Genomic DNA, 8,442 nt, shown 5'->3' with positions numbered 1-8,442 from the left:
TTAGTTCCACAGTTTAAATATATTTGAAACTCAAACATTCCCAGTAATCTCTTGGTCAGCTGAAACTAATGATTTAACAGTTTCCTTAAGAAAGACTCATGGAACAATTTCCCTAAATTTTTGCCATGTCAAATATGTTTATCTGTAGCCTTTACACAGTAAAAACAATTTGGCTAGATAATACAATTCTCAGTTCATATTTTTCTGTGTTGCTATAGAGAAGCCTAAAGTGTTGCTATAGAGAAGCCTAAAGTCATGCGACATTTTTCTTACAAAAGTGATTTGATTTTTTGCTTGGCTGCTCAAATTATTCCTTTATCAAGTCCAATAACTCTTAACAGGTCTTGGTATTGACCTTTCTGGGTCAGTTTTCACTACATTTTCAGAAAATTTTCATTCTAATTGATGAGTACTCTTGGTTTTGTTTAAATAACTAATTTGAGAGTCATTGATCTAGACAAATGGCAGAGGATGGGGAGAAGAACAAGTGAAGGGTTAAGATGTTAATGAGTGTTCATGAGAAATTTGTGGGATTCCTTGCTGAAAAGAATGGTAAATGGTACATTAGGTGGTTCAAGTGGATGTGATACTATTTTTTATTGAATGAGAGCTGGGTTCATGGTTCTGCCACTCCTAACCAAGCAGCCATGGTTTTCTTGTTTATAAAATGGGGACAGTATCAGTGGCCTAGGGTTGTTGGGATTAAATACAATACTGATTTTAAAGGGCTTACTTAGCATAGCACCCAGTGCATCAGTAAGCTCAATAGATGATTGCTGTTTCCATTATTACTGTGTTAACTATGGGAATGCAGCAGCACAGGAGACAATGAGCCTTGCCTTCAGAATTTATAGTCTAGCAGGGAAGGCTGGCATTAACTAAGTGATGACAATTGTAGGGGTCCAGGGAAAACTTTACCTTCACCCTCTGAAGGTTTACTGAAAAATCAATTGACAAAAGGCAGATTACTAGGAGAAAAAACATGCAATTATTTTAATGTGTGTATCATGGGGGAATGGCAGAATGATTACTCAGTAACCCAATAGGGTACAGATGTTTATATATCCTCCATGGGGAAGGGGAGATGGGGGAAATATGGGAATTTGAGGGATAATGAATTATTTTTAGGAGGATTCAGTGGACTTAGAGAACATATGATGGCCTAAGACAAAGTCTGTTGGCCTACAGAACAGATAATAGTTTGTCCAGATGTGTTGACAGATTTGTCTCTCTTCCTGCAATATGAATTAAACTAATGAAAACTCCATGCCGGTGTAGTGGCTCACACCTGTAATCCCAGCCCTTCGGGAAGCCGAGGCAGGTGGATCACTTGAGGTCAGGAGTTTGAGACCAGCCTGGCCAACATGGTGAAATCTCCTCTCTACTAAAAAAAATACAAAAATTAGCTGCACATAGTGTCACGCACCTGTAGTCCCAGCTACTCAGGAGGCTGAGGTGGGAGAATCACTGGAACCTAGGAGATCACACCACTGCACTCCAGTTTGGGCAACAGAGCGAGACTCCATCTCAAAAAAAAAAAAAAAAAGGAAAGGACCAGGAGTAATTTTTCCCCGCTTTGGCAGGTCTAGACTTTAAGCAGATAAGGAAACTTCATAGAACAGCTTCATGATGGGGAGGGGGTGGGTAGGAGGGGATAGGAAGTCAGAGAGACCTTGAGGCTGCATCTTCATTTGGTCCAGCATGTCAAAGCATCGTATTTTGGGGTATTTATTTCTGAGTCCCAGCACAATAAAGGATGATAATTATTAGGTAGAGGATGCAACAGGAACATCCGCTGGGTGGGCCTAACCCAGGGTTGGGGTTGAAGAAATTCTCCCTGAGGAAACAATGTTCTACTTTAAGGAGATAGTATGTTGATTTTTCATTGAGAGTTAAGAGTCCCTGGCTTAATGTTGGATGTTGTTGGAGTGTTGGTGTGTGTGATTGCTTCCATGCCTCTCCTCCAGTTGTCTGAGGGCATGATGGCCTTTCTTATCCAAAGCACGTGGCACGCATAAGTGTTCAGTGTTTGTTGAATTACTTAGAATTAAAAGGTTTGGGGCTTCTGTATTCAGGATCCTACTGTCCCTAGAAGGTACATATTTCTAGTTAATGAACAACAGTGACATCTGGTGGTAAGAGTTGGAATTTCACTCCACACTTAAAAGCCCCCTAAATACACTCGACTTCTGAATCACACAGACAGATTTTTGGAGTGGAAAGAGTATTGGTCATGTAGGCCATGTCTCTTGCCTCACAGACGAGGAACAGCTGCTTGGTTTCAGGGACTTGAAATTTAGGCTGTATCCCCATATACATCTGTAGTTTATCACATCATAACTACCAGACCAGAACAACACTGAATGAACATAAAGTATTTTAAAGTTCTCGAGTCAGAGTGGAACTGCCAAATATTATTTATACCCTTGGTCCCATTTGAAAGCTGTTTGAATAGAATAGGGGAATTTGGAGAGGCAGCTGGGACATACACCCTGACTGGTTTGCTACTTTTATCAGTGAATGATTTACCTGATACGAGTTCATGGAAGAACTAACACTGCTCATGCAATCTAGTTTCCTTGCCTACTTCCCCCTTAGTCACTGAATGAAGCAAAAGAAAGAATTTGTTTTTAGCAAGACAAAAGTTAGAAAACTTTCCTCCTAAATTCAGCAGTAATAAGTGAGTCTACAGTGGAGGCCGGTGTCCAGTTGATCCCCTCAGAGGAACCTAAGAACAGGTCCTTGCAGTAGTATTCTGAGCTTCTTGTAACATTGGTGTAGGTCTTTTCCTATCCTGAATATAATTCTGAAGTGTTAGGACTGACTAAAATTTTGCCATCTCATCTTTGAGTTATGGCCCTTACCTAATCTCACCTTGTCTACAACCATATCTATTGTTTTCCCCACAGCGCCCCTTCCTAGCTCACTCATTTCTGTCAATGGTAACCCCATCTCCCACTGTCATCCCCTGAGCTCAAACCTCCTGGGCTCAAGCGATCTTCCCACTACCGCTCCCCAAGTAGTTGGACTACAGGCGTGGGCCGCCACACCCAGCTGATACTTGTATTTTTTGTAGAGATGGGATTTCACCATGTTGGTCAGGCTGGTGTCAACCTCCTGAGCTCAAGTGATCTGCCTGCCTCAGCCTCCCAAAATGCTGGGGTTACAGACGTGAGCCACTGTGCCTGGTGTGTATATATATGTATTTTTTAATTGAGAACACGCTGGAGTGCAGTGGCATGATCATAACTCACTGCAGCTCTGTCTCCTAAGCTCAAGCAATTCTCCTGCCTCGGCTTCCTGAGTAGCTGGAACTATAGGTGCACACCACCACTCCTAGCTTTTTCAGCCTTTATAGAAAGGAAGCTGAAGAGATTCCCACATACAACTGGTCTTTACTGTGAAAGTGGTAAACTAAATACTATTAAGTGCACGAGGCATTGGGGACCTAGTTAATGAGAAAAATGAATAATTACTAGGATCAGGTGACTCACCCAAATGTTTTGAAAGACTGTGATGTGAGCCAAGAATGGAATTGAGAAATACGAGGGTAAAATACAAATACATTATTAACCTTGTGCTGAAGGCTTGGTGGAGAGCCAGGGTAGATCTCATCTATCGGAGAGGTCCCTTGGAACTAAGAATTGACGAATCTTGGCAGAACATTGAGTTTTCTAATAAAGTCAACATATGATGAGTGAGACCACATCTATACAAACACATCTTAGACAAAATAGTTCCATGGATAAAATAAGATTTACTGTAGCCAAATAGTGTTAAGCTAAACACAAAATGTGCTGGAGGACTATGGGAGGCTAGTAGCTACCAAAGCCCAAATCCACGGCAAATTGTACAGGCAGAACTTCCAGCATGAAGGGGCTTGAACCTGGAGAAAATGAACAATTTTTATCCATGTAGGGCTCCTGATTGTGAAGTGGAATAATTTAATAAGGCTTAACCCTGTGCCAAAAATATCTCTAGGCAGTTTGTTTCTGTTTGTTCTCAGTACATGCTCACAATATCTTTCTGATGACTCTTTTGGCTTTGTGGGTGCCTGATGCTGGGAAGGGAGAGTCTCTGGACATGGGTCACAACCCACAGATATAAACGAGAGGCTTAGTGTTCCTGGTTTATGTCAGTTACACGTGACTGGTTTAAGTCTAGCCCCAAGAGATACTCATGGTATAATGACCAAATTGGATTTGGGGCCTGCAAAGCTGAGGTCTGGAATGAGAGCTGTGAAGTGGAGAGAGCCAAATGAGGCCTTGGTTTTAAGCTACAGCAAAACTTACTTCCATTATCAGGCAAAACAGCTAAATCTGTAGTAATATATATGACTACTAAAATAATAAAGATAACTGAAGAGAATTTCACATTTTACAAAGCACTTTCATGACCTATTTGATTATCATGATAATAAAGGTACTATTACTATTTTAAGTAGAAAGTTGAGGTTTGTGACTTGACTAATGTCAGAGTCAAAACTCAGGTATTCCCACTTCTGACTTTGTTCAATTCATTTTTGTTTCTCATGGTAAGAGTACCACTGTTTATGTTATGTTTACTTATCTGTGGGAGAGAGAATTTCAGGGAGGGGAAATATATTTGGTGACTATTATCATTGAGATAAATAAGCATGGGTAAAGGTCCCACTTTAAAGTTGGAACTACATGGAACTGTGGGGAGAATCTAATTTAGGGATTAGGAAAAAAAGCCGTTAGACCCACACAAGTATGCGCAGCTGATTTTTAAAACCTTTATTGTGGCAAATATACATATAAAAATTACCATTTTAACCCTTTTTAAATGTACAATACAGTGGAACTAAGTATACTCAAAATGCTATGTAACCATCACCACCATCCACCTCTAAAATCTTTTCATCAGCCCAAACAGAAACTCCATGCCCTGTAAGAATAACTTTTGGTTGGATGCGGTGGCTCCCACTTGTAATCCTAGCACTTTGGGAGGTCTACACAATTCACTTGAGCCAGGAGTTCGAGACCAACCTGGGCAACATGGCGAAACACCATCTCTACAAAAAATACAAAAATTAACTTGGTGTGGTGGTGCGAGCCTGTGGTCTCAACTACTTGGGATGCTGAGGTGGGAAAATCAGCTGAGCCCAGGTGGTCGAGGCTGTAGTGAGCTGTCATTGTGCCACTGCATTCCAGCCTTGGTGACAGAGTGAGACCCTGTCTCAAAAACAAACAAAAATCCCAAAACCTCTCTACTTCCCCGCTTCTTCCACTCCCTAGCATCCTCTATCCTACTTTCTGTCTCTATGAATTTGTTCATTCTAGGTACTTAATATACGTGGAATCATACAATATTTGCCATTTCGTGTCTGGCTTATTTCACGTAGCATAATGTTTTCAAGGTTCATCCAGAATTCAGAATTTCATTCTTTTCTAAGGCTGAATATTCCATGGAGTATATATACCACATTTTGTTTATCCATTCATCTGTTGAAGGTTGCTTGGGTTGTTTCTACCTTCTGGCTATCGTGAATAATGCTGCTATGAACATTGGCATACAATTATCTGTTTGAGTCCCTTCTTTATTTTTTATTATTATTTTTTTTGTAGAGACAAGGTCTCGCTATGTTGACCAGGCTGATCTCGAGTTCCTGGCCTCAAGCAGTCCTGTACCTCAGCCTCCCAAAGGGTTGGGATTACAGGAATGAGCTACTGTGTCTGGCCAAATCCCTTCTTTCAAATCTTTTGGGCATATACTTAGAAGTGGAATTGTAAATCATATGGTAATTCAATGTTTAACTTTTTGAGGAACCGCCAAACTGTTTTCTACAGTGGATATACCATTTTACATTCCCACCGGCCATGCATAAGGGTTCCAAATTCTTCACATCCTGGCAAACACTTGTTATTTTCCATCTTTTGGATAATATCCATCCTAATGGGTGTGAAATGGTATCTCGTGGTTTTGGTTTGCATTTCTCTAATGGTTAGTGATGTTGGGCATGTTTTCATGTGCTTATTTGCCATTTGTATATCTTTGGATTAATGTCTATTGAAGTTCTTTACCCATTTTTGAATTGGGTTTTGTTGAATAGCTAATCTGATTTTTGACAAAGGTGCAAAAGCAATTCAATGGAGGAAGCACAGCCTTCCAACAAATGGTGCTGGACCAACTGGACATCATAGGCAAAAAAAGCAAAAAAGAAACTTGACCTAAATTTCATACCTTTATATAAAAATTACAACAAAATAAATCATGGCCATAAAACTCTTAACACTTTTATAAAAATGGAGGGAAATCTTTGGGACCCAGAGCTAGGCAAAGAGTTTTAGACTTGACATCAAAAGCACAATCCACAAAAGAAGGAATTGATAAGTAAATTGGACCTTGTCAAAATCAAAGCCTTTTGTTCTGTGAAAGCCCAAGTGAAGAGGATTAAAAGATGAACTACAGATTCGGAGAAAGTATTTGCAAACCACATATCAAACAATGGACTAGTATATAGAATATATAAAGAATTCTCAAAACTTGACAGTTAGAAATTGGGCAAAAGAGATGAACACACACTTCACCAAAGAAAATATACAGATGACAAATAAGCACATGAAAAAGAGGTTCAATATCATTATCTGTCATGTACATTAGAACCACAATGAGATATCACTACACACCTATTAAAACGACTAAAATAAAAATAGTGACAACATCAAATGCTGGCAAGGATGTGGAGAAATTGGATCACTTAAACATTTCTGGTAAGAATGTAAAGTGGAACAGTCACTCTAGAAAACAGCTTTGGCAATTTCTTCTAAAACTAGATATGCAGTTACCTTACTACACAGCATTTGCACTCTTGGGCATTTATTCCATAGGAATGAAAAGTTATGTTCACATAAAAACTTATATATGAATGTTTATAGCAGCTGAATCATAATTGCTCCTAACTGGAAACAAGCCAGATGTCTTTTAGTGAGTAAATGGTTAAACTGGTACATTCATACTAGAACTACTCAGCAATAAAAAGGAATGGATTATTGATACACACAACTTGGATTAATCTCCAAGGAACTGTTCTGAGGAAAAAAAAAAAAAAAATTCCATCCTAAAAAGTCTACATGCTGCGTTATTTCATTTATATAACATTTTTTATATGACAAAATTTTAGAAATGGAGGACAGACTGGTGGTTATAAAGGGTTAGGGACTAGGACAGGAGGAAGGAGGGAAGTGTATATAGTTATAAAAGCACAACAGAGTTCCTTGTGATAGTAAGTATTTGGTATCTTTTTTTTTTTTTTTTTTTCTTTTGAGACAGAGTCTCACTCTGTCACCCAGGCTGGAGTGTAATGGCACGATCTCAGCTCGCTGCAACCTCTACTTCCTGAGTTCAAGCGATTCTCATGCCTCAGCCTCCCAAGTAGCTGGGATTACAGGCAAGCACCACCATCCCTGACTAATTTTTGTTATTTTTAGTAGAGATAGGATTTTGCCATGTTGTCCAGGCTGGTCTTGAACTCCTGGCCTCAACCTGCCCACCTCAGCATCCCAAAGTGCTGGGATTATAGGCGTGCATGAGCCACTGTGCCCAGCCAGTATTTGGTATCTTGATGGCTGTGGATACACAAACTGACACATGATAAATCAAAAGAAAAGTACAGTTAAATTGGAGAAATCTAAGAGGAGTAGGTTGTATTGATATCAATATCCTGGTTGTAATATTATACTAAAGTTCTGCAGATATTATCATTGTGGGAAACTGGAAAAGTATACAGGGGTCTCTATTATTTCTTACAACTGCATATGATTCTATAACAATCTCAATACAATTTCAAATTAAAAAGCAAACAAAATACAAGAGCAGTGTCCTACAGATACTTCTGGTTAGAGAAACAAAGTGGGCTGGAATTAACGAACATCTGTATACTCTACATGAGGAAATACTGGTGACCCAGATTGGATTCTCCAGCTTCTTGGATGATAAAATGTCAAGCTTATAAACTAAAGAAAATTCTCAAGAGAATTTTGGGCAGAAAAAAGATGGCATGAGAGCCTTACTGGTGACAGTGGAAAAGTAACAAATCTAGAGGAAAATCATCCCTGGGTTTGAAAAAATGGGTTACCGCAAAAATGATATCCTTGTCAAAAATAATCCTTGGATTGCTGGAGCAAATGTTACCCCCTTTCCCAAACTTTTTAATACATACATTCTAGAACGTCTGTTCTGAAATTCTCCTGCATCCCTAATTTTCTCACAGCATGGTCTTACTTTAATGAAAACCTGGCTTTCTGCTAGGAACCATGCTTTCCAGAAGCCCTCTAAGTAGACCTGGCTATTCCTTTTCCTATGCCACATAGTCCTATCGTGGTCATGAGGCAAACGAATGATACTCCCCACTACACACACCATATAAAAAGACCCTACTCCTTTGGGGCTCACATCTACTTGAATCCTACTCTTTATCTT

Source organism: Macaca nemestrina, chromosome 2 (assembly GCF_043159975.1).
Source record: "Macaca nemestrina isolate mMacNem1 chromosome 2, mMacNem.hap1, whole genome shotgun sequence".
Lineage (NCBI taxonomy): Eukaryota > Metazoa > Chordata > Mammalia > Primates > Cercopithecidae > Macaca > Macaca nemestrina.
The sequence above is the reverse complement of the archived record's forward strand: the minus strand, read 5'-3'. Positions refer to the sequence as shown.